This window comes from Delphinapterus leucas, chromosome 3 (assembly GCF_059928025.1).
Source record: "Delphinapterus leucas isolate spDelLeu-1000000601 "Yukka" chromosome 3, BTC_Dleu_Yukka2, whole genome shotgun sequence".
In the NCBI taxonomy this organism is placed as follows: domain Eukaryota; kingdom Metazoa; phylum Chordata; class Mammalia; order Artiodactyla; family Monodontidae; genus Delphinapterus; species Delphinapterus leucas.
In genome coordinates this window covers 94,753,954-94,781,277 of record NC_143131.1, presented here as the reverse complement: position 1 = coordinate 94,781,277, position 27,324 = coordinate 94,753,954, and the positions used below count along the sequence as shown (strand labels likewise).

General features: G+C 40.7%; 1 long non-coding RNA gene across 5 annotated transcripts in view; it reads right to left on the bottom strand.

Annotated features, from left to right (window-relative positions):
• The window catches only part of LOC111183562 (uncharacterized), a 152,985-nt gene that overhangs the window by 75,389 nt on the left and 50,272 nt on the right, over nt 1–27,324 (bottom strand). For 4 of the 5 annotated variants that reach the window (XR_016392734.1, XR_016392737.1, XR_016392735.1 and 1 more), the window contains exons 1-2: nt 3,626–27,324; nt 22–2,421 (exon numbers count right to left, since the gene is read on the bottom strand). The exon at nt 3,626–27,324 is cut by the window's right edge and continues 50,272 nt beyond it. This is a non-coding gene — a long non-coding RNA (uncharacterized LOC111183562). The remainder of the gene's footprint in view (nt 1–21; nt 2,422–3,625) is intronic. The other variant, XR_016392738.1, reaches the window with a different exon arrangement.

The following is a 27,324-nucleotide window of genomic DNA, read 5'->3' as shown; positions in this document are numbered from 1 at the left end:
TCACCTTAGTCTCCAGCATACCTTGTTCTGCAACCGAGAGCCCCGCTCCATTTGGAACCTTCCTTGTCTCAAAGTGATAAATGCGGCTTATGTTAAGTGCGCCAGGAGGCAAGGCCGAGGTGAGATGCCACTGAGAATTCCGGCAGGTTCATCGGAAGAAAGTGTTTCCATTTGAGAAGGATCAGGAGTGCTGGCCAGGGACCAGCTGCCTTTCCGGGTGTCGAATTCCGTGACAGTTCGCCGCCGGGGAGCGCACCGCGTCCCCTGCCTGCGCCTCCTCTCCAGGGCTCCGAGCACCCGCCGGGGGAGACCGGGCGCGCGGGGGCCGGGCCGGGTCCCTGTCGCCCACTGGTGGCTCTTCCGAGTGCACCTTCCTGGAGCCCAGCTGCCCCTTGCCCGTCCCTGCTTCAGCACCGACCCTGCGGAAATCTGAACCTGTTAGCAGGATGCCCTGCCGGGACTGGGGACTCCCTCCTTTTCCAGTCCTTGGCTGGCAGCGACCAGCCCGGAAGGCGGGGGCCGAGAAGGCTCAGGGTATTGCCGACCTCGAGGGTACCGAGGGGTGTGCATCAGCCGAAAATAACACACACGGCCACAGACACACACACACACACCGTTTGACAGTTCCCTCCCGAGGAAAGTAACTGTCCAGAAGCAGCACGGGCGAGGGAACCCTACGGCGAAATATGACAACCAACATTATTCCGCAAACCAAATTGGGAATGGTTTTAAAGATTTGGATTTCAGCCGCTCAATTTTTTTTTTTTTAAGTCATGTAACAAATTCCCTCTGTGTATTTCAAGGCCGAATTTCAAGGGTTAACCAGAGCTTGGGGGGAAAGAGAGGGAGGGAGAGAAATCCCAGACTGTGGTTTGCCAGTACTAGGTGAGAAGCGTGTCTTCATTTCCCTTTCCAGTCCGTTCGCCATCACGTCCTCCCGCTGCCTCCCGGAGTTGCCCGGCGTCGGGAGGGTTAACGCCGTCAGCCCGCAGCGCAGGCTTCCCCGGCAGAGAGCTCGCGCCGCGGGCTGATGGGGAGGGAAGAGCCGGGGATCTCCCGCCCACTCCCGCTGCGGAGGGCGCTTCCAGCCTAGCTCTATTTATAGCTCCGCTTCCAGCTGCTGCAGGGAACTCGCCAGCCACGCTGAGGCTTTCGAGCTGGGAGAGCCTTCCACAGACAGAGGGTTTTTCATAAATTCTGTGAATGGCAGAAACGTCTCTAGCCTTCGGGATTTTTATTGATACTGTTCAGTCTGTCTTTCACACATTCCATGTCCAAGGTTAAAAAAAGAGAGACAGAGAAAGAGAGCCAAGAGAACTTTGAGATAGGTGAATTGCAGGCAGGCGGTTTGTCATGCTGGAGACCTTTTGTTATCAGATGTAGGGAAAAAAAAAATTATCCTCCATGGATTTACCGGCTTCAGGCTCATTTCATATTTTCTGCAATACTCAACCTGTTTGGGTTTTTGTCTGTCAGTCACATGGTCAAAACAGGTTGGAAGTGACTTCAAGGGCAATGAAGAATCACATCCTCTGCCTCTGTGGATTGCAGGCTTACCGGGGGTCTCAGGGCTGCTGTCAGCAGAATACACACCTCTGGGTGGTCTCTTTATCAAATCCCACACTGACCCGCCCCCCCCACCAAAAAAAAACAACAACAGGCTAGTTATGGTGTCACATACGGGTTTCTGGCTCCAGTGGCTACTGGTGACACAGGAGAAAACAACATCTGCCGCTGAGTCTTACCTTCAGCATATAATGGAGCAGACTGCATCAGCCTAGAAGATCCTAACCTAATACATGGCTCCCAAGCCCCTTCCTTCAAGTACTCCTTCCCAAAACAGTTCTTGAGCCCCTGGGTTGTGCAAAGCCCCTGAAGAACCCCTGGATGCTGCAGAGGAGCATCAAACAGCATCTGCCCTCACAGAACTGAGCCAGGAGGGCTCTGTGCACTAGGTGTAGAGGGAAGCCTGGACCCCATCAAAGGGCACTCCTGCAGGTCTGATGTCGGGGTGCTAGGCCCCCCCAGCCCTGCCTCTTTTTCCCTGTCTTCCACCTTCCAGTCTCAGGGTATTTCCTTTAGAGATGATCCCAATATAGTCAGAGGTTATTATTTATTTAACTGTATTTAATCAGAATGATCCTAAAATAGGGTAATTAATTTAACTTCGCAGTTACCTGTGGGCTAAGTGGAAACTCTTGCTTTAAGTCGTCATTGTTAAAACACGTTTTCCTGCATTCACTTTCCTGCCTTCGAGCAGAAAGGGTACTGGATGTATTATTTCTGTAATGAGTCAGGATCCAGGAGTGAAGCAGGGAAATGCAAGAGAAGGGCTCCGGAGGTCCCATGTCCTGAGTTCATCCCGGCTGTTTATATGATCTTGTTGAATTTACTTTACCTGTTTGTGCTTCAGTTCCTAATCTGTAAAAGATGAATCATAGTGATAGTAAGTATTTCATGGGCTTCTTGTGAAATTTTAATGTGATAATCTACTTAAGTTGCTTAGACCAGTGCCTGGCTTGTGGTAAAGCTCAAACGACATCGTATGGTATTATTACTGCACAAATATGAACTGGAATTGGATTGGTTGAATTTGTACAGACAAAGAGGCATTTAAATAAAGTCTATTTGAGCTATGTAAATCTACAATAGAGGTGAGTTTCCTCTGCATTACACTAAAGCAGATCCCTGAAGGCATTCCATATATACGGGAGGCTCCTGGTCACTGACCCTGCATTTTCTTCTTCCAGGGAAAGACAACATCCCCTCAAAAGGCTTTTAAAAAGTCCTGCTGCTAATCTATATAAGATACACCCTGACACCTAGGGTAAAGAATCACCCGCTTATAGTGGTTCACTGCTGTCCTGGGGATAATACTTTGATACATGAAAAGTTTGTTAAACATGAAAACACTCCAAGAAGTTTTCCAAGGGACTATGAAGGAAAAGCATTTCTATTTACAAAGCTCAACAAAGGTTCGTACAATATCTTATTTCCCCTCCTAAAAATTAGGCTCTAGAAGGTAGGAACCTGTAAAGAGTAGTCCTCTGGTGGAAGGTTTTGTTACCAATGTCATCCTCCCTTTCAAAAGAAGAGCACCTCTGATTTTTTTTTTTTTTTTTGCGGTACGCGGGCCTCTCACTGTTGTGGCCTTTCCTGTTGCAGAGCATAGGCTCCGGACGCGCAGGCTCAGCGGCCATGGCTCACGGGCCCAGCCGCTCCACGGCATGTGGGATCTTCGCGGACCGGAGCACGAACCCGTGTCCCCTGCATCGGCAGGCGGACTCTCAACCACTGCGCCACCAGGGAAGCCCAGAGAACCTCTGATTTTTAGAAATACAGCCAGATATGTTCTGTATGTCCTAGACAGTAAGCTATAAAATAAAGTGGCATATGGAAGCTTCCAAGAAACCTCCCCCAAGATACCTGGCAGTGGTGGTTTTGTGCTGTGTCAACCTAACTAAACTGGAACAGTGTTTCCCAGACTCCTCTCCTCTGTATCGTCCTGGGCTAGGATGGGGCACGGGAGAAATTCGCGCAAGGTTAGGAAGGCAGAAGTGAAGTGGCAGCCATGTTTACACTAGGAAGGTCACAGTAAAGTCAGGTGCCCTTGCAGCTCATGCACCTTGTCTCAGATCTGCTGGCTCATCCTGTCAGCATGACATAGCAGCTGGGTCTGCCGCAGTTCCTGCTGGATCCTGCTGCTTATCCAGCTTCTGGACAAGGTGCGTTAGCTCCATGACAAAGGGGGCCAGCTTTTCACCAGCCTCATCAGAGTTGGAGATTTGGAGGCAGTTAGAGATGAATGTAGGTTCTACTTCGTCCTCGTGGGTTCCAGGGCATCCTTGTTTCTCTCACACCAGATCTGTGTCTGTCAGGGTTCTGCCAGAGAAACAGAACCAGTAGGAGATACAAATGAAGAGAATCACTGCAAGGAATTGGCTTACACTGAAAGCTAGCTAGGCAAGACCAACGTCTGTTAGGCAGGCCATCAGGAACGGCAGGCTGGACCTCTCAGGCACGAGGAGAAGCTGCTATCCAAAGGTGAAATTTCTTCTTCTGGGAAGCCTCGGTTCTGCCTACTACTGAATCAGGCCTACTCAGGTTATCAAGGATAATCTTCCGTACTTAAGGTAAACTGATTACAGACTTCAGTCACATCTACAAAATACCCTCACAGCAACTGACCGAATGACTGGGGATGACAGACTAGCCAAGATGACACATAAAACTGACCATGAACACGTCCATCTTTCCTTTTAAATGGCCTGCCGTGCTATCTTCAGGCCCAGCACCATATACAGAACCAACATAGCAGAACATAAACAGTTTAACCCATGCCCTTTAGGGAAGGTCAAGTCCCTAAAATAAATCCCTTCTTCTACTTCACTCTTAGTAGACCTGCTTTTCTGATCACACCTGGCTGATACGGACACAGTAACACTCATACTTCACCTCTTTCTTCCCTTTACACTACACTGCTCTCTAGAATACGGATATGATGGCCAGACGAGCCAACTTGGACGTGAGGACAAGGGCCACGCCCCAGGGATGGTGGAGAGGTGAGCTAGAAAGACCTGAATCATGAAGATTACAGAGCAACCTCACCACCCCTGAGCTGCCTATCTCTGCATCTCTTTTACATGAGACAGAAATCAATTTCTCTTTTATTTAAGCCACTGCTGTTTTGGTATTTACGGCTGCCTTCACCAAAACCATTTCTGAGTGATGTAAGCTCTATGTCTTCTATACAGAAATACACTCTAAGTAAACAACAATTGTAAGACTCAAGAGTTGGAGCATCATGCATTGGGGTAGGTGTGGGGAGTCACTGAACTATTTTCTTTTATTTTCATCTAATTCTCAGGGGAAACTTGTTACAAGTAATCTTACATCTGACAAAGGCAGTCACTCGCTCTGAAGACATAAGCCAAGTTCCTTTTATTTTCTGGGCCTCAACTGTCACATCTATAAAATGAGACTTTTGGACCAGATGGTCTCCAGTATACTTAAAGATCTGAAGTGTGTGATATCAACTGAGAGCACAGGAAGTCCCAGAGAGAAGGGAGGCTTACCAGGACAAAAATACAGTTTGTCAGAAAGGCAGGTTGAACCACTGGAAAACTGTATCAATCAGGTGGGAAATTTTGTTTCCAGAAAACCTGTGCAAATTGTTTTACATGAATTATCCACACCTTCCCTGTGCCTTCCTTATAACATAGGATACAGGTTGTACAAGGGTGAGAATCTTTGCCTGTTTTGATCACTAACATACCTTAGAATGGCACCCCAGCACAATGTAGGCTCTCAATAAATATTTGTTTAATGAATGATACAGGTGTTACACCCAAGTTTGGTATGAAGGACAGCTTCAGAGTTACTAAATAAACCGGAGTACAGGTTAGTGATTCAAGTCCTGCCAATATCCAGCCCAGTAAATTTGGTCTCATTAAACATGATTTTACTTTCGCCTCAGAAAAACTGATTCATGAACGGTGATTGCCCAATTTAAATGGTAACCAGTAAAGATGTTAAAGAAAATGTCACTCTTGTCATTGACTCCTGACATTACCATAGGCGTGCACAGTGCCTGGCACTGGAGGCACTGAACCACTTAGCAGATGGCTGTGTAACAATCCAGGAGAATGGGCATATTTAGTACTGTACCCACTAACTTCTGTTTATTTCCCACTGTGCTCATAGAGGAGAGCTGCCAAGCTCCATCCTCCTTTAGTTACCTACCTACCATTTTTCCCTTGATCACTACCTCTGTGCCCACACTGAACCTAAAGATAAGTAATAATTATAGCTTATGCTTATTTCAAGTTACTACATGCCAAGTGCAGGTCTAAGTGCTTTACATGCACTGAATAACTTAATCCTCACAATATCGCCATTGGATAATTACTATAATTATACCCATTTTCCATGGAAGTAAACTGAGTCACGGAGAAGCTGCTCAAGGTGCCATGACTATTAAATGGTAGAGCCAATGCACCTGACTATGGCATTACCTGTGTGTAATTCAGAGAAACCAGTCATAGCTGCCCAGCATCTTGGACTGGTTCCAGTGCCTGCCACGGGAAGCAGTTCAGGCAACCTGTCTATTTTGAAGACTAGACTAGAAGAAAAAAGCTGGTTGCCTCCTGTTCTTCCTGGCACTCCACTGCTGAGCAGCCAACATGGATAGGCACCCTTGAAGTCTTAGCCATGCATCTCTTTGGGGCCCAATCTGCCACTTGACCTGCTCCATCACGATCATCACCACAGGCATTGTTTCGGCAGGGGTTAAGCTAAACTGACCAAGAGCACAGAAAGCCAGGGAAGCTTCTCTGGGGTACAAAAATCAATTGGGATAGGGAGGGTGGGAGGGAGGGAGACGCAAGAGGGAAGAGATATGGGAACATATGTATATGTATAACTGATTCACTTTGTTAGAAAGCAGAAACTAACACACCATTGTAAAGCAATTATACCCCAATAAAGATGTTAAAAAAAAAATCAATTGGGAAACAAGAGTCATACAAGCTCAATTTTGTTTTCTCCTCTGCACTCTCTTCCTAAATTCTTACATTCACTCCATGGTTTTAACAGCCATCTTTGTGTCGTCAATTCCCAAATTTATCCTCAGCCCATACTTGATTTCTGAAATCCAGGCTCATATATCTGACTAGCAACTGGGCAATATCTCTACTGTTCCAGGTATAACAGATCTAAAATTAACCTTATATTCTTGATTCTTCATGCTTCCTGTTCTGACCCCCGACATGCAAACACACAGCCCTAGGTGTTACTTGTTTTACCTCCTTGATAGCTCTTGAATCCATTTGCTCTTTTCCCCACTGTAATTAGCTGGGTTCAAACCACAATCAAATTTTTTCTTCGACAACTGCAATAACCTTCTCGCTGGTCTCCCTGATCCCACTCTCGCCCCTGTAATAAACCATTCTCCATTTAACAACCAAATTTTTTCTTGTCACTGTCTTCCATTTCTACTAAGGAAGAAAATCCTGGTCTGGCCCTGTTGTACATCTCTCGTTTCATCTCACACCAACTGCTCCCTCACCTCCAAAAATACTGAACTTTCTTTAGCTCCTTGCAAAAGTCCCAGATTTTTGTTTGTTTTTGCCCTTTTGCCTCTGAATATTTCTCCCCAAATTTTCCCTCTGTTTGAAATGCTTTTCTCTTAACCTTTACAACAACATGGCCTTGAAAAATCCTGCAGGTGTTAGCTTCAATCACTTCCTCCAGAAAGCCTTCCCTCATGACTTCAGATTAGAATAAGGCTGACAACTATAGATTCTCTGGCACCCTTCCACTTTTCTACTTAATACAGCCTTTCTGCTACAATGCATATTTCCTGCAATATAAATAAGCTCATATGTCACTGGTGAGTAGGGAATAACAATGTACTCTTGAAGTCGCATTGGTTCATATATGATTTTTTTCTCTCCAGCATACTAACGTGTTACACAAGTAACACAGTTCAAAACAAACTCCACTAATATAGCAAAATACAGCAAGCCACAGAGGAATAGGAATGTGTACATGAAACCTATTCAATCATATTTTTCTTGGGTTGAGTTTAGCCAACTGTTCTCTCTTGGAAGGGCTTATTGCATGATTCCCCAAAACTATGTATGTTTTTCTCCTGGCTCCATAACTCAAGAACCTCAACTCTTCTGTATAACAACTCCGTCAAGCCAAGCTTACCTTTCTGTTTTTTAAAGCAAAGATCTATATGTATCATAGAGTTTATGCTTTTTAACTGTGCAAGAATTTGTGATTGCTTTTGTTGATGCCCTAGTTACAGAGTTGCATAGGTTCTCAGTGATGGAAAGGAGATGGTGAATTTCAATGTCTAAACTTACGCTCTTAAGGTAGAAGATACTTAAGTACACTAACACTAACATCCTCTAATCCTGAGTACAAAAAAAGGATAATACTTCTCTACCACTTTGACAATGTGAAGCTTTCCACCTCTCTCTCACCCTGAAGCCATGTATGGGGTCTCCCTCAGCCTGAGTCCCTGCTGGCTTAAGTAGTTCTTCTGTAGGTAATGGATAATGATAATGGAAGTTTAAAAATAGTGTCCATGTTACACAACGGAAAAATATTTGATAACACTGTTGCCTGCAGAAACTTGGGGTTAGATTATGCACCAAGGAACGATCAGCAATGGAAGATTGGCACAAGGAAATCTGGGGACGATTTATGTGAATAAACCTCTCTGAATGGGAAAAAAAAATGTGAATATATTTGTATCCAATGTGAATGTTCACCAATGGGTGACCTCAGCAGAGGAGGGTTTGAATAATTAAACGGAAGAATGACCTGTTCTGTGGATACTAGTTAGCCTCTTTTCGCAGTCACCCCTGTCATCACCCAATGGGCTCAGGGACAAAGTGGCCATGGTGGCAAGGATAAAGGTTGTGCATGGACTCAGCAACATGGACTTCCACTTGCCAAGGCTGACTGCACTATTGCTGCTACTAAGTGCCCAGTCTGCCAGCAGTAAAGAATGATACTGAGTCCCCAGTGTGGCACCACTGCCCAAGATAATCAGCCAGTTATCTGGTGGCAGTTTGATCACACTGAATCCCTTCCACCATGGATAGGACAACATTTTGTTCTTACTGGAAGAGACACTTACTCTGGATATGGATTTGTCTTCCGTGCGTGCAATGCTTCTGCCAAAAGTAGCATCCTTGGACGTAAAGAATGCCTTACCCACTGTCGCGGTATTCCACACAGCACTGCTTCTGATCAAGGAACTCAGTGTACAGCAAATGAAGTGAGACAATGGACCCGTGCTCATAGAATTCACCAGTATTACCATCCTCCCCACCATCCTGAACTTGATAGAATGGTAGAATGGCCCTGTGAAGACTTACAGTGCCAGCTAGGTGGCAAAGAACTTGGCCAAACTGTGTTCTATATTTTGTGGAAAGTAGAAGTTAAAAGTGATGAACTTGTACATTTAGCTGAGGAGATTTCTAAGCAAAGTGTTGAAAGTGCAGCCTGATTCCTCTTGACAGCTTATAGTAAGATGTGAGAGGAAAGAGAGAAATTGAAGGAATTTTTAAGCAAAAAGTAACCAGAACTTGAAGGTTTGGAAAATTCTCAGCCTATCCATATTGTAAAAAATGAGAAAATGAGTTCAGAAAAGAATAGCAAGGGAGTGGCTGGAAAATCACTTGATAAAGATATCCTGGGTGTGACTCATGGGTTTGATCAGCCATTGCAGCAGAAACCAGGAACAGAGATGGGATTATATCAGCAGGGACACTACCAGTATGAAGTAAAGGGGACAGAGGCAGGATGAAATGAAGGACAGCTGTCAGAATTCTGGGATTCTACAGGATGGGACAATAGAGCTATCTGACTGCCAACACGCATTGTGGTTCAAGAAAAGGTAAGAGTGACCAAGGATGATTCTGAAATCAGCAGGGCTGCCACTGCCACCACAGGCGGGGTCAGGGCTACCTTCTCCTTGGCTTCAAAGGCAAGGCTATGACTCAGAGCCTTGGAGGACTGTGCTGTCCCCACCAAAGAGTTATGCCCCAGTGGGCCTGGAGAGCAGAGAGGGTGGAACCAAAGAGGATTATTCCTGAGCTTCAAGATCTAATGGAAAAAAAAAAAAAACTAATGAAATTTGCCTTGCTAGGTTGTGGACTTGCTTGGAACCCATCACACCTTTTGTCTTTCCAATTTCTCCCTTTTGACCTGGGAATATCTGAACTACGCCTGTCCCACCACTGTATTCTGGAATCACATAACTTGTCTGGCTTCATACATTCACAGCTGGAGAGGAATTTTGCCTCAGAATGAATTGTACCTCGAGTCTCACCCATACCTGATTTAGATATTTAGATGAGACTTTGGGCTTGAGCTAATGCTAGAATGAATTAAGAATTTGGGGTCGAGATGACATGAATGTTTTTGCATGTGAAAAGGACATGAACCTGGGGGCAGGGGAAAGAGCAGAAAGTTACAGGCTGGAACATGTCCCCCCAGTTCCTGTGTTGAAGCCTTAATGCCCAATGTGACAATATTTTGATACAGGACCTTTAAAGAGGTAAAGTTAAAAGAGGTCAAAAGGGCGAGGCATAATCAAATATGACTGTTGTCCTTGTAAGAAGAGAGAGGGAGACACCAGGGGCCAAAGCACAGAGAAAAAAGCCTTGTGAAGACACAGCCAAAAGACAGCTGTCTGCAAGCCAAGGAGAGAGGCCTCAGGAGAAATCAACCCTGCCAACACCTTATCTTGTACTTCCAGCCTCCAGAACTGTGAGAAAATAAATTTCTGTTATTTAAGCCACCCAGTCTGTGGTATTTTGTTATGACAGCCTTAGAAGAATAACACAGGCTGTATTTGACAAGGTAAAATAAAAAAGACTTGGGCTCATAAAAGAATTGTTTGGTTTTCAAGGGAAAGTGGAACAGACAGAACGCAAAATATTCAGGGTCTTGTAGAGGTAAAAGTTCAAAATGAAAAGTTTTTCTTGACTTTGAAGAATAAAGGGTAAGCTTGAGTATGCCTTGAAGAGACAAAGAACCATAATGTAATAAATCAACTGTATTTACGAACAATAAAATTCATATATTTTAAGTTATAAGTTTGGTGAGTTTTGGCAACAATACACAATCAAAATACAGAACATTTCCATCTTCATAAAGGGTTTCCTTCACATCCTTTCCCAATCTCTCTCTACTCCTGGCCCCAAATCAGCAATTGATCTGCTTTCTGCCACTATAGATTACATATGCCTTCCTTAGAATTTTATAAAACAAAATTATACAGTGTGTACTCCTTTGTATCTGGCTTCTTCCACCCAGCATGTTTAAAAAATTTGTCTGTGCTGGTATGTGTATCAGAAAGTCATTTTGTTTTTTTGCTAAGTAGTATACTATTGCACGGACTACTGCAATTTGTTTATCCATTCATATACTGATGAAAATTTGGATGGTATGCAGTTTTTGTCTATGATAAATAAGGCCTCTTTGAGCAATCATATACAAGGCTTTGTGTACGCAAATGTTTCTATTTCCCTTAAGTAACTATCTAGCTGTAGAATTGTTGCGTCATATGATATGTACCTGTTTATCTTGAAAAGAAAATGCCAGAGTTTTCCAGTGTGGTTGTACCATTTTACCTTCCCACCAGCAATATATGACAGTTTCAATTGCTTCACATCCTCACCAACATTTAGGGTTGTCAGTTTTAATTTCAGCGATTCAAGTTAATGTGTAGTGCTATTCATTGTGAACTTAATTTGCATTTCTTTGATGACTAATGATGTTGGGCATTGTTTCATGTGCTTACTGACCACCGTACACACTCTTGTGAAATGCCTGTTCAGATCTCTGGTTCTTAGTATATTGGACAATTTGTCTTCTTCCTATGAGTTGCAAGAGTTCTTTATGTATTTAGAATATATAAATAACTCTTACATGTATTTTATGTACCTGTTGGATATTTTTATTTAATCTGTGGTTTCTACTTTCAGTTTCTTAATGATGTCTTCCAAAGAGTGGCTGTTTCAATAATGATAAACTCTAATGTATCAATGATTTTTATGCTTTTGGTGTTTATCAAAAAACTTTGCTTATCCCAAGGTCATAAAGATTTTTACCTATTTATTCTTATAGAAGATTTATAGCTTTAGCATATATATTTAGTTGAGTTATCCATTTCAAGTTTATTCTTGTGTATGGCATGTGGTAAAAGTCAAAATTCATTTGTCTTCCTTATAGATATAATAAAGCCAGCACAGTTTGTTTAAAAGACTGCATTTTCTCTACTAATATTTATTGGCTACTGGGTCTGTTTCTGTTGACTGACTTGTCCTCTAATTATGGGTTTCATTTTCCTGATTTTTTTATATTTAGTAATTTTTTTCACACCCAGGACATCATGAAGTTTATATTGATGAGAATCTTGATTTTGTTGTCTTCCTTTAAGGAGTTTGGGCTTTGTTCTGCTGGACAATTAAGTTATTATACTTGCTGTTTAGTTTGATCCTTCCAAGTTTTGTTTAAGATTTGTTAGGATGTAGAGTAGCCTTTACTTTTAGGTCTAGTTTAACCCCATGACTAAGGTGTGGCTCTCCTTGGTCTCTACTGAGTGATTATCGAGAACTCTTTACTGTGGCTCTGGGTGAGTTCTGGGAACAGTTCAGCTCACAGCTCCCCAGAGGCTCCCTTGCTTGATCTTACAGAATTTCATCCGAGGCACAAACAGATTGTTTTTCAGCTAAAGAGTCTAGGGAACTCATAGTCAGATTTCTTGAGCTCTTTTCTGTGACATTTTTTTCCCCTCTAGAACTCTTTCGCAATTTCCGACTACCTCAGACACTCTGAACTCTTACCTCTGCCTTCTCAACTTATTGAGGCAACTGAAGTTCTGTTTGGCAACCTCTTCCTGCTTCACTGGTTCAAATGTGGCTCCAGGTAGAAAATTAGGCCATCCTAGAACTCAATTCATTTGTTTCCTATTTCTCAGCAATCACAGTCCTGTGCTGCCTTATAGCCAATATGTGAAAACAGCTGTTTCATATATTTTCCCAGCTCTTTAGTTGTATAAAGCGGGAGAGTAAATCAGGTGCATGTTTTGCCATCATGACCAGAAAGGGAATCCTGACACAGTAACTTTTCAATTGGAAAAAAATGACTCAGTGTAAAGAGCATAAGATATGGCTCTTGCACCAAAGCCAACAGACTCAAGGTGCCTTCCATTAGTCAAAAAGTGGAGAAAAATATTGTTGATTCAACTTTGCCCATGTAGCAGTTTTGGGATCCTTGCGAAGAATGAGGGGTGTGGCTACTGTCAGACTGAGATTTCTAGAATCGAATAGATAAGAATGCTATTAAATTTTTGAGAGAGCTGTACTGATAAAAGAATCAGGAGGTCATGACTATTTGAGACTTAACATGACTCTTGGTCACCCAGATGCCCACACATAGAAAGTGATCAATTAACTTACAAAGTTCCCAGTATCAGCATATTCCCCAATACCTATTTCAGATCTGGCCAAGCAGTATAATAGAAAAGGCAGGCTCTCTAGGAGGACGGAGCTAAGGGCCACGGACAACAGTGAGCAAGGGATCTCCTCCTAAGAGTATTTTCAAGGGCTTATTAATGAGCAGTCCTCACTCCCAAAGTATGTGGCCCTCACCGAATCTGCCAGTGGAATTTAGAAAATGTACGAACCAGTGACTCTTGTGTGTCTTCTATTTTTTCTCATCATAAATGGGGCTGTTTATTTCTGTTATCCTATCTTTATCTCACCATTATATATTGGGTATGTGGCATGGGGTCAGGGGAGATAACTTGTATTTTTACTTCAGAATTCTTAGGATCAACAGTAACCACAGCTGAATCTGATAACCACTACACATTATCCTTTGATATGAAGAATACTTTGTATCATTCAGAAATCCTGGATTTTGATCTTAATGCCATGATTAAATGAGAATTTGAGATTATCTCCCTTGTTGAGGGTGGAGTGTGTAACGTGGGTGGGAGAAAGACTGTATTGAAAATGTGGTAATCAGATTTACGATCTGTGGGAAATATTACCATTGTTCATCAATATTCTGTTCTCTTTTACTTCTGGGTACCTAGAGGATTGCACTCTTCCATCCCATTGAAATTAGATGGCCATGCGAAATGTGAGTGAAAATAACATATGTCCCTTTGGGGCAGAAGCATTTAATTGCCAGTACAAGAATTTGTACCTCTCTGCCTCTACTAAATTGGACCCTAAATGACCCCAGTTGAAATGGCAGCATTATAAGATAATTTTGCCTCCATCAGACGAAGATGAACAGATGCCCTTTGCCAACCAACTCTGGATATCTAGCTTAAGTGAGAAATACAAATTTGTTGCTTCTTATCACTAAGGAACATTTGTTGTTCTTGTTATTGTTAACTCATCAAAACTTAGCTTATCCCAATAAAGCCCTGTTTCATTAAATAATTTTGTAGAATATGAATTATTTGGAAACTTTAATACCAGCTCTAGAAGATATACCTGTATTAAGTGCAACAGTTAATATTTGTTCATTACACACTTTCCTTGAAAAACTACAAAGCTCTCGAGGGGTAGGGGTTCTCTTGTTTACTGCCATATCTCCCAAGTACCTAGTGCAGGTAAAGTTGGTTCACAACACTTAGTTTAAAAATGAATAAGCATGTACTTGAGCATAACAAATTAATGCTATTACACTCCATTTCATAACCTTAGAACAATAACTTGACTCTGTTTCCACAGTCATATAAGTAGTAGTTAAATATTATTGCTACTTTTGTATCTCAAAATCATCCATATCTTAAGAAGAGAAAACATTTATCAGACCAATATTTTTCATTTTAGACACTAGGCTAATCCTGCAAATAAACACTAAACTTGCCACACATACAATATTTAATTATCCTCCTCAAATATGAATAGACAGTGAAAGAAAACTAAATTTTTCACCCTTCCCAAAAGAGACAAATACTCTTTCCTAGCAAGTGTGAAAAATATAGTAGAGAGTAAATGACGTTTTGCAGAATATCAAATACTAACACATATAAAAAGTACCTTCTACAAAGCAGTGATTTACTTTGAAATGTAGTAGGGTTACAGTAAGACTAGCATATGCTGTATCAACACAGGAAATGTTATTAATGTATAATTCAATGAACGCCTCATCTAAAATATAGTCTCTGCTAAATGGTTAAAGTAGTGAGATAGTAGGTATTTAATTTATACTTAGAGAAATTGCTTTGACAAGGTTAAATTTTATTAGCTTGTTGGTCAACTTGTATTTTGATAATTGAATTCAATTGTTGGAGCCATTCCTAGATCTATTATGCCACAGTGTCATATTAAACCAAGCAGACTTTGAATCTACATTTTCTACAATCATTTACATGAAAATTTAAGAACATTTGCTATGTATTTTCTTTGACTTTGATAGAAAATTTATTCTAGTTCTTTTCTTATGCACTCTGACTAAAGAAATAAAGAACATAGGAATTTAAAATAAACATGAATAGGGCTTCCCTGGTGGCACAGTGGTTAAGAATCCACCTGCCAATGCAGGGGACACGGGTTCGAGACCTGGTCTGGGAAGATCCCACATGCCACGGAGCAACTGGGCCCGTGAGCCACAACTACTGAGCCTGCGTGTCTGGAGCTTGTGCTCCGCAACAAGAGAGGCCACGACAGTGAGAGGCCCGCGCACCGCGATGAAGAGTGGCCCCCACTCGCCGCAACCGGAGAAAGCCCTTGCACAGAAACGAAGACCCAACACAGGCAAAAATAGTTAATAAATCAAAAAAATATGAATAAAAACCCTAACATATGTAATGAGGACCTATATTATAGCAAAACAGTAATATAATTTCTTATAAACATCTGAAGCTAACTAACATTTGCTAGTTCTATTTCTTTAAAAAACAACAACCTCTGGGCTTCCCTGGTGGTGCAGTGGTTGAGAGTCTTCCTGCTGAGGCAGGGGACACGGGTTCGTGCCCCGGTCCAGGAAGATCCCACATGCCGCGGAGCGGCTGGGCCCATGAGCCATGGCCGCTGAGCCTGCGCGTCCGGAGCCAGTGCTCCGCAACGGGAGAGGCCACAACAGTGAGAGGCCCACATACCGCAAAAAAAAAAAAAAAAAATCCCCTCTGAATTTTGTATATAATAGTGAGTTCAAACTTCTGGGCCCCTACAATTGGCCCCTTACAATGAGGTAAAAGTCAAAGACACATGGGATCCTTCTCATTTTTCTGGGACCTGACCCAAGGTCAATAGTAATCCTTTTAATCAGCAACAGCTGTTTTGCAACCCCCACTCTGTCTAAGGCAAGGTAGGTTACTCTCTACCCAGAGAAGTCAACACTACCAGGAGTTGATTTCCCAACAACAGCAAGGCAAGAACTAAGAGTAATAATAGCCTTAAAGTGATTAGAGAAAGTAGCCATCAAACAAGAATTGAATGCTCATTAATATTATCTGTCAAGAATGAGTTTGAATAAAGACATTTTCATTATCAGCAGCCTCTCACTAGAGGAAAGATACCCCAAGACAAAGGAATAATGATGCCAGAGGAAGGTCAGAGACGTAGAAGAGACGGAATGCACAGACCAGTAAACACAAAGGCAGTGTGTCCACATGGGAGTTACTCTGCAGCATTTCCAGGCAGATGTGCAAGTTTTTCCAAATCTCAAATTCCAGAAAAATCAGTTGAGAAACTGAGAAAATTTTGAGAAGTATACCTCTGCTATGAGTCTTAGGGTTTAATCAACACAGAGATGTTAATGGCTCAAAGGAATGCACCCACGTCAAGTAGAAAGCAAGATCAGGAAACACTAGCAGGTGCCCGGGGTATGGAAGGAAGAAGTCACCACTATCTAATCCACCTTGCTTGTAACGCTACCATATTGTAAGTGCTCCTTTGTGGCCCTGCCTGTTGGCAACAATGAGCTATTCTTACAAATAAAATTAAGATAAAGAAATTTAGGGCTTCCCTGGTGGTGCAGTGGTTGAGAGTCCGCCTGCCGATGCAGGGGACACGGGTTCGTGCCCCGGTCTGGGAAGATCCCACATGCCGTGGAGCCGCTGGGCCTGTGAGCCATGGCCGCTGGGCCTGCGTGTCCGGAGCCTGTGCTCCGCAACGGGAGAGGCCACAACAGTGAGAGGCCCGCGTACAGCAAAAATAAATAAATAAAATTATAAAAGAAATTTATATGCATAATATACCCTATACACATCCTTTAAGTGGTATTCTAAAAAATAAGTTTCGGTAGCAAAATAAGTCCTTAAATTGGCAACATTGACACATGATTCTGTGAAGTAGTGTTAATCTTGCCAGGAGATCAGAACATTACATTTTTTGTTTAAAACTACCCAATCAAGGTCGCTGCCTTTTCCACTGTTTGAATATTCACTATAGGCTACCATTAGAGGGACTGCAAAGCAAAGAAGATGTGAATGTTGAATGTTGTGGAATATTCTTTCATAAAATCAGAAAACAATCTAAAATCCAAATTAGTAAAACAGTATATCAACTTCAACAGTGAAACTAAAACCAAGGCAAGCAGACAAAACATTTTATCACTATGCAATCATTATAGGACATGAGCTTAGATGAAGGACATATACACAAACACCCAATTAAACAGGCTTTTGGATACACTCTTAGAAATCTGACTAATATCAATACAAAATTAAGTAATTTTTCTATGACTGATGATATATTTTTACATTTTATGGTTGAACCATAAGGAATTGCTGTTTTTTTGTGTGCAGATTTATGTATGTGTACGAGTGTGTGTCTGTATGGTTGGGGAGAGAAAGGAAGAGAGTGCAAATATAGCACAATGTTAAAAACTACTATGGGCTCTAGCTGCAGTTACAGCTAGAGTGATGCTCAGAAGAAAATTACACTGTAATTGCTTATAGTAGGATAAAGATAAATGGCGGAAGAAGTTAAAGAAAGAAAAACAGAAAAAAAGTTATAAATGATGTAGAAAAAATGAAATAATAAGATCAGAAATAAATAAAAGGAAAGGATCAACAAAATCAAAGTTGGTGCTTTGAAAAGCCTAGTTTAAAAAATAATCTTTGTCAAGATTAACCAAGAAAAAAGGAGATATAAATAAACAATATTAGCAATGAAAAGGGAGAGAGAACTCTAGATGGAACACAGATTTAAAAGATAAGAGCATATTATGAACATCTTTAAATCAACATATTTAAAGACTTTGATGAAATGCACACATTCCTAGGAAAATATAAATTACCAAAATGATTTAAGAAGAAATTAAAAATCATTAATTGCTTGAGAAATTTAATCAGTAGTAAATATTCTTTCCCACAAAGACAGCATCAAGCCCACATAGTTTTTTGGTCAAGTGCTACTAAACATTGCACTTAATAGAAATAGTTATAGTGACAATAATAATAACAAGCTTAAATTCTAACATGGGGAAAAAAAAAAGAATACCACCCAACTCGTTTTATAAGACAAGTATAAATCTGATATCAAAATGTGACAGATAGTATAAAAATAAAATTCACTATTTTTAATAATAAAATATATACAAATATTCTGAACAAAATATTAGTTAGTCAAAGAAACAATATAAAAAATATATGTTATGATGAAGTTGTTCTATTCCAGAAATGGAAAAATGTTTAACCATTAGATAATCTATTAGTTTATTTTCAGTCTCTCCTTCCCAGTTAATATGTTTTAAGACCATAAAATTTCCTCTGTGTGTAGCTTTAGTTATATTCTTCTGTCTTGGTTGAAATTTTTTTTCTCATTTTTGCAAATTTATAGATACTATTTGATTTCAACTTTGATTTCCTCTTCGATACACACATTTTTAACAGTGAATTTTTACTTTTCACATAGTTAAAATTCTGGTAGTTGGTTTTACTAGATTATGGTTAGATAATATAGCCTGTAAAATTTCTAAATTTTAAATATTAAGCTTTATTCGTCTAAGCACACAACTGGTGTAAAAAAAAACCCAGCATGCTACAGAAAAGGAAACCATAAACAAGATAAAAAGACAACCCTCAGAATGGGAGAAAATATTTGCAAACGAAGCAATTGACAAGAGGATTAATCTCCAAAATATACAAACAGCTCAATATCAAAAAAACAAACAACCCAATCCAAAAATGGGCAGAAGACCTAAACAGACATTTCTCCAAAGAAGATATACAGATTGCCAATAAACACATGAAAGCATGCTCAACATCACTAATCATTAGAGAAATGTAAATCAAAACTACAATGAGGTATCACCTCACACCGGTCAGAATGGCCATCATCAAAAATCTACAAATAATAAATGCTGGAGAGGATGTGGAGAAAAGGGAACCCTCTTGCACTGTTGGTGGGAATGTAAATTGATACAGCCAATATAGGGAACAGTATGGAGGTTCCTTAGGAAACTAAAAACAGAACTACTATATGATCCAGCAATCCCACTACTGGGCATATACCCTGAGAAAACCATAATTCAAAACGGGTCATGTACTACAATGTACATTGCAGCTCTATTTACAATAGCCAGGACATGGAAGCAACCTAAATGTCCATCAACAGATGAATGGATAAAGAAGATGTGGCACATATATACAATGGAATATTACTCAGCCATAAAAAGAAATGAAATTGAGTTATTTGTAGTGAGGTGGATGGACCTAGAGTCTGTCATACAGAGTGAAGTAAGTCAGAAAGAGAAAAACAAATACCATATCCTAACACATATATATGGAATCTAAAGAAAAACAAAAAAGGTTCTAATGAACCTATGGGCAGGACAGGAATAAGGATGCAGATGTAGAGAATGGACTTGAGGACATAGGGAGGGGGAAGGGTAAGCTGGGACGACGTGAGAGAGTGACATTGACATATATACACTACCAAACGTAAAATAGATAGCTAGTGGGAAGCAGCGGCATAACACAGGGAGATCAGCTCCGTGCTTTGTGACCACCTATAGGGGTGGGATAGGGAGGATGGGAGGGAGATGAAGAGGGAGGGGATATGGGGATATATGCATACGTATAGATGATTCACTTTGTTATACAGCAGAAACTAACACAACACTATAAAGCAATTATACTCCAATAAAGATGTTAAAACAAAAAACCCAGCATGCTTTTTCATGCTCATGTTCCATGAGCAAGTATATTTTATTGTATCGTACAAAGTTCTGCAACTGTCCTATGTTCTTATCTCTCCAAATAGTTATAAAATATAGATATACAATTTTGTTGGTTGTATTATTTAAATCCTCTACCTCCTTGATTCATTAAATTCTAAGAGGGCTTCCCTGGTGGCACAGTGGTTGAGAGTCTGCCTGCCAATGCAGGGGACACGGGTTCGTGCCCTGGTCCGGGAGGATCCCACATGCCACGGAGTGGCTGGGCCCGTGAGCCATGGCCGCTGGGCCTGCACATCCGGAGCCTGTGCTCCACAACGGCAGAGGCCACAGCAGTGAGAGGCGTAAAAAAAAAAAAAAAAAAAAAAAATTCTAAGAGACATATATTAAGACGTATCATTTCATTTTTATCTTCATCTCTTTGTATTTTAAGGAATTTTTGCTTTATACACTTCGCAGTTTTTATTTGATGATTCAAGTTTGTGGTCGTTTTATCTTCTTGGTGGATTGTGACTTTTATCACCATATAACATCTCTTTTTGTCTCATTAAATGCTTTTGGCTTTGAAGGTCCTTTTATTACACCACGTATGTTCCTGTTTCCTTTGTGTTTGCTTTATACATCTTTGCTTAATCTTTCACTTTTTACATTTCTCTATCGCTTTGTTTTAAATGTATTGCAAATAACACAAGTACTGATTTTTAACCCAATCCAACTGCCTCTGTCTCTCGATGGGGGATTCAGCACTTCCCATTTATTACAGCAGCCAATATACCTGGATTTCTTTCCTCCATCTTATTTTATTATTTAATAAACTTAGTTGTTTCTTCTTTTCTCCTTCCCTCACTTTTACTGGCTGAGTGAACCATCTCTTCATTCTACCTTAACTAAAGTCTTGTGTGACTTTTCCCTCTGCTCTCCCATCCCTATTCTCACTGACCAAGTAAAACATTTAGGAAGAGATGCTGATACTTTACCACCAATCCCTTTCACGTCCTGGATTTTGCTGAGATAATTTAGAATTTTAAGTACCAGGTTAACTCAATAACATTTACATGAATTTTCATCTTACAAATTTCAATCATTTTCATGTACATTTAATCACCTATAATGAAAGACTCAGTGCTCATCCCTGTTGGCTCTACATTTGCTTTCCTCTATCTTGAAATTTCTATTTTGATTCAATGAGAGTACTTTCTTCAGTGTTTCCTTCAAGATATGGTATGGGGCAGAGCTCTCTCTGAAAACATATATCATTCAAAATACCTTTGTATTAATTTTCTATTGCTGAGTAACAGATGAACACAAACCTTACAATTTATAAAACCACAATGAAATATCACCTTACATCTGTTAGAATAGCCATCATCAAAAAGACAAGAGATAAGGGGGACATGTGGATGCATATGGCTGATTCGCTTTGTTGTGCAACAGAAGCTAATATAGTATTTTGAAGCAATTATACTCTAAGAAACATCTATTAAAAAAAAGACAAGAGATAACAAAGGCTAATGAGGGTGTGGAGAAAAGGGAACCCTTGTGCACTGTTGGTGGGAATGTAAATTGGTGCAGCCACTATGGAAAACAGTATGGATATTCCTCAAAAAATTAAAAGTAGAACTACCATATGATCCAGCAAATAATTCCACTTCTGGGAATATATCTAGAGAAAATGAACACAATAACTCAAAAAGATATCTGCAACCCCATGTTCACAGCAGCATTATTTATAATATCCAATAAGTGAAAATAATCCTAAGTGTCCATGGATGGATGAATGGGTAAAGAAGTTGTGGTAAATATATATATATGTGTGTGTGTGTGTGTGTGTATACACACACACACACATATATATAATGAAATATTACTCAGCCATGAAAAATGAGGAAATCGTACCATTTGCAGCAGCATGGATGGAACTTAGAGGCATTACATTAAGTAAAATAAGTCCGACAGAGACAGACAAATACTGTATGACCTCACTTATATGTGGAATCTGAAAAAAAACCAAAAAAACTCATAGAAGAAAGGATCAGACTTGTTGTTACCAGAGACAGAGGGTAGGGGGAGAGGGAATTAGAGGAGGGTGATCAAAAGGTACAAACTTCTAGTTATAAGATAAATAACTACTGGGGAGGTAATGTACAACATGGTGACTGCAGGTAACACTGTTGTATGGTATGTAGGAAAGATGTTAAGAGCGTTAATCCTAAGAGTACTATCACAAGGAGAAAAATATTTTTTTTCTTCTTTCCTTTTTTTTTAAATGTATCTATATGAGATGATGTATGTTAGCTGAACCTACTGTGGTAATCATTTCACAATCAAACCATCATGCTGTAGGCCTTAAATTTAGACAGTGATGTATGTCAATTACTTCTCAATAAAACTGGGGGGAAAAAAACCCACAATTTAAAACGTTTATTATCTCAAAACTCTATAGGTCAGAAATTCAGGGAAACTTGGCTGGAATCTCTGCTTAAGGATTCACAGGCCAAAGTCAAGGTGTTGTCCAAGATATTTCCTTATCTGGAAATTCTGGATAAGAATCCACTTCTTCACTCATACAGAGTGATGGCCAAATTCAGTTCCCTGTGATTGTACAGCAGGGCTGTCTTCATTTTCTTGTTGGCTATCAGCTAGGGACCACTCTCAGCTCCCAAAGGCTGCCCGCACTCTTTAGCATGTGGTCCCCTCCATCTTCAAAGCCAGCAATGGGGTAAATCTCTGACTTTATCTTCTGCTACCAGTCAGAGAAAACTCTCTTGTTTATAAAGGGCCCACCTGATTGGGTCAGACCTATGTGGATAATCTCCATATCTTAAGGCCAACTAACTCGGGTCTTTAATCACATCTGCAAAATCCCTTCACATCAGTATCTAGATTAGTGTTTGACTAATAAGGGAGGAATGCTGGGATCACATCTTTACAATTCTGCCTACCATACTGTTCTCATAGATGAGTGATAAATGATTTATCAACTGGAAATTGAGCTCTTGGACCACAGTTTTTCGCTCTCAATGACCCACTAATTTATTCCATTGTCTTCTACTTTCTAGTGATGCTGACAAGATATCCGAAGCTATTTGGATATTTTTTCATATATAAAAAGCATCTTTTCTTTCCCTGCTGGAATCTAAAAATATTTTTTCTTTTATTTTAGAATTCAGGATACTCAGCATAATTCTCCTAGGGCTATCCTCCAAACATCTTACCATCTTCTACATCAGCAGTCCCCAAACTTTTTGGCACTAGGCACCGGTTCCGTGGAAGACAATTTTTCCACGGAAGTGGGGTGCGGGGGATTGGTTCAGGCAGTAACGCGAGCGATAGGGAGCAATGCGGGGCGGCAGATAAAGCTTCACTCACTCACCAGCCACTCACCTCCTGCTGTGCGGCCCAGTTCTTAACAGGCCGCGGACCCCTGTTCTACATGATATCTACCTCTGTGTTTTCGCTTTCTGTTGTGAGATATTTCTTTCAAGGTACTAATTCTGTGCTCAGAAGAAATCATCTATTTTGAGGTTCATCCATTCAATTTTGAAATGCAGAAAGATTGGTATCTTGTTCCCTGAGTACTTTCAATGCTCTTGTTTTATCTCCTTGAGAGTTCCCATAGGTTTTTATTTAAATTCTCTTCCATTAGTTCTAGTTCACTGGGAGCCGTCTGTTATGATCAGCTAGGTCCTGCTCTTCCAATGAACAGGTTGTAAATTTTCTTCACCCGCTCACAGTCCTGCCTTCCTTCCATACTGTGCAGTCAGGCTGTTGGGATCTCTCTAATGTGGCAAACCTGCAGGCACAGCATGTTCCACACTTACAGGCCAGGCATGTAAAACTGGAACCTCTTACCTTTCTTCTGAGGTACTGGGAGGCTGTCTCCTCTCTCCACATCTCACAGACAGCAGTTGTCTCCAAACCACAGAAAAGGGGAGCAGCTTTTCCCATTAAGGCATGCTGCCTCAGTCGCACTGGGGTCACAAAAATCAGGAGATTCCTTCTAGTGCAATAGGGAAGAGGAAACCTGACTCCGTATTAGATTTGTTTCTTTTACTTTCATCTTTTGTATTCTATTGCTTTTGCTTCAAGTTAAGAGCGTTGCCTATAGCCTGAAATACACAGGATAGCCCATTCTCAAGGCTCTGACATTTAAAAGTATAGCACTTTTCCATTCATATAGAGATTAAAAGTTGCAGAACAGAGAATAACATCTGTCTTGTTGGAGGTTTACAGGAACAACGTGACCTGACCTACGTGGACAGCTGCAAGAACAAAGGATTCAGACACCAAGAGCTTTGGAACAACCAACCACCCCAGCCCCCTGCTTTTAGTATAAGAGAAGCCTGAATTCTGACTTGGGGAAGACGGTTCTCTAGGACATTAGTCTGCCATCTCCTCAGACTCCCGGCTTTCTAAATAAAGTCGGTATTCCTTGCCCCAAAACCTCTTCTCCCAAGTTACTGGCCTGTCACGTGGCAAGCAGAACGAGTGTGGACTCACTAACACAAGGTACCTCCTCTCAGTGCAAAGCAACAAGATTTCTCTGCCTACAACCCCTTGGGGCACTGTCAACTCTGCCACCTTTGCCTCAAGTTGAGTCAAGTCTGGAAGGAGAGTTTCAAGAAGAAACCATATCAGGATCTAGAGTAGGTTTGGTGTCTTAGCTTAACTTAGAGCAGTCAGGTGAAAACATTTTAATAAACACATTACTGATATTTTTAGCCTACCTGATAATAAACAGAGAAAACATTCTAACAAGATCCTGAGCAAGGTTTCTGGGAAGATGGCAGCCTGGGTACCTGAGCCTGAAACCTTCCCACTGCTGCCTTTCTGGTCCCCATTTAGGAAAGAGATTTTGGATGGGGCTGTATTCTTTTTTTGTTGTTTTTTAATTAATTTATTTATTTTTGGCTGCTTTGGGTCTTTGTTGCCACGCGTGGGCTTTCTCTAGTTGCGGCAAGTGAGGGCTACTCTTCGTTGGGGTGCACGGGCTTCTCATTGCTGTGGCTTCTCATTGCGGAGCAAGGGCTGTAGGCGCATGGCCTTCAGTAGTTGTGGCATGTGGTCTCAGTAGTTGTGGTGCACAGGCTTGGTTGCTCTGCAGCATGTGGGATCTTCCCGGATCAGGACCCGAACCCGTGTCCCCTGCATTGGCAGGCGGATTCATAACCACTGTGCCACCAGGGAAGTCCTGGAGCTGTATTCTTCTTGGCTCTGGGAAGAAGCAAAGATCAACAGTAGAGGTAACAGTTTGCCTCACCAATAATTTTGAGGTGCAAATCACAAGTTTTAAGACTCCCTGAAGGAAAAAGAGCAGGCAGGTGATGATAGGTGACTATGGAAAGAGCAGCATCTAAAAACAATCTTTGCTACAGGACTCAAGGAGAGGCAAGCTTTTTCTCTCCCTAGTCTCTGATTCCTTATTCTGGTTCAGGGTGACAGATAGTTGAGCCCTCACACCCAACCTATGCTTCAAAATAGCATGCATGCGTGCATGCATGTGTATGTATACACCCAGACACACACACACACCAACACAGAGAGAGAGCAAGTTTTTTCAGTTATGGGGCAATATATTTTCAGCAATTATCTTTTAGTGTTGAAATTATAGGTCATGACTTTAACATTTTTATATTACGTAAAACATTTCATGAGCATACATTCCTTTTATAACAAAAAGCAGTATTTTATAAAATATTATGATTGCTACTAATCTGATTTTTCCTAAAGTGTGTGGGATCATTTGAGGCTCCTAACAGCACTTGCTTTTTGTGGGATCACTATTTTATGCCATGAGAGTTTCACTGAGCTGATTGTTTTGACTGCAAAAACAAAACATAAAGGTATTTGGAGATACTAAACATCAAAGTATTTGGAAATATATAGATAGCTGCCTTGTCGTTGTTGTTAAAATACTTAATGTTCAGTGAATATAGCCTTTCTTGATTTACAGCTGTTACTTGGATTCAAAATACTTAATTCACTGGGAAATTGCCTAGTTTACAATTATACATAAAAGCAAAAACAAACAAAAAGAATATAGCCAGATATATCCATTTTTTTCTCCTCCTTTACTCACCCATTCACCAAACCAGGTGAATGGTGCACAGCCATCTGCAGATTCACTCAACCATCCATCCATCCATTTATCCATCATCCATCTTTCTACACATGTATCTCTTAAACAAAAACACTGAATGCAAGGCATTGTGATATGCATAGTGAGGGAAATATCCAGACAGTGCCCTGACTTTCGAAAATTTTACAATGTAATTGGGGAAACAAATGGTATAAAATTGAAACCTAGAAATAAAACAAGTGTATAACAGATTGATTCTGAGTCATAACAGATTAATAATAGGAGTGATAAAGCATGACATATTAATTGGGAAGAAGGAAATAGTGTGGAATCTATTTAAGCAGTCCTTATAGAAAATGAACTTCAGCTGCACTGCTAAACACACAATTATTTTAGAGGGAGAGAGCAAAATAACTCAAGAAAATAGAAAATAATCAAAATATTGCAGCCAGGGTGCCCACCCTCCAGAGGTGACACCTGATAAGAACACCATTTGCACCTACCCTGTAGGTTGCCAGGGCACGAAGTCTTCCCAAAGAGTGAGAGTCTTTATATGTTGCCTCAGACTCACAACTGGCACCTCACTGAGCAGAAAATTAACCTGGGGATAGTTTACAGTTGATTTACTCTTTGAGGTGCTACCAGACCCATCTCTTTTAGTCACTGTTCATTATGTATTCATGAGCCAGGCTGGCTATCTTTCATTCTTTATTGTATTCAAGGAAGAAAAAAAGCCACGTGAAACCATTTTCCTGGCTGAATGGGTGAAATAATTTAAAAGCCAATATTTTAGCCTGGCAGCTTGTCTAACAACCATGAGACTCTCTTCAGAACAATAATTAAAGTAGCTCTTTATTATATAAATTATTCATTCACTTTTTAACATCAGGTGAAATTATGTTTATATGGAATGAGTACTGAAGACAGTTTTGCCATTCCAAGAGTCACCTCCCATTAGTTTGTCACACTTTCATCATGAAGTGAAGTTACTGCGCAGCTGCTTTCCTGTGAAATGAATATCTTTACTTATGTAAATATAAGATTGCACAATAAGATTAATGTTGAGTTTACACTGACTGACATTGTAAAGGCATGCATCTACTCAATGGGAACAGAAGTATCCTCAAGGGAAAGAAAACATTTTGTGGCTATCTCCTCCTATACATCCTGGAAACACTGGACTAAATATACTATCTCCCTGAGGTGCAATTCACGGAGACAAGACGAGGAGATGGTGATTTCTTAGTACTAAGTACGAGCAGTGTGTTAAGACTCCCAAAATTCTTCAGGCACAGGAAGTCCCACCACTGATCTTTTCACCATCCATCACCCTCCTCATGTACTCACCACTTCACTTGCTTAGATTCTATGCTGTTCCTACAATCACTTCTTGGTCCATATCCTGAATTCCCTTACCTCCATCCTTCTGTACTACTCAACTGACTAAACTCTACCAGGTTAATTTCAACTCTCCATTGACACTCGTTGTTATCACTCTTTTAAATTTTGGCTATCATTATTTGAGTGTAGTGGTATTTCACTGTGATTTTAATTTTTATTATAATTTTAAA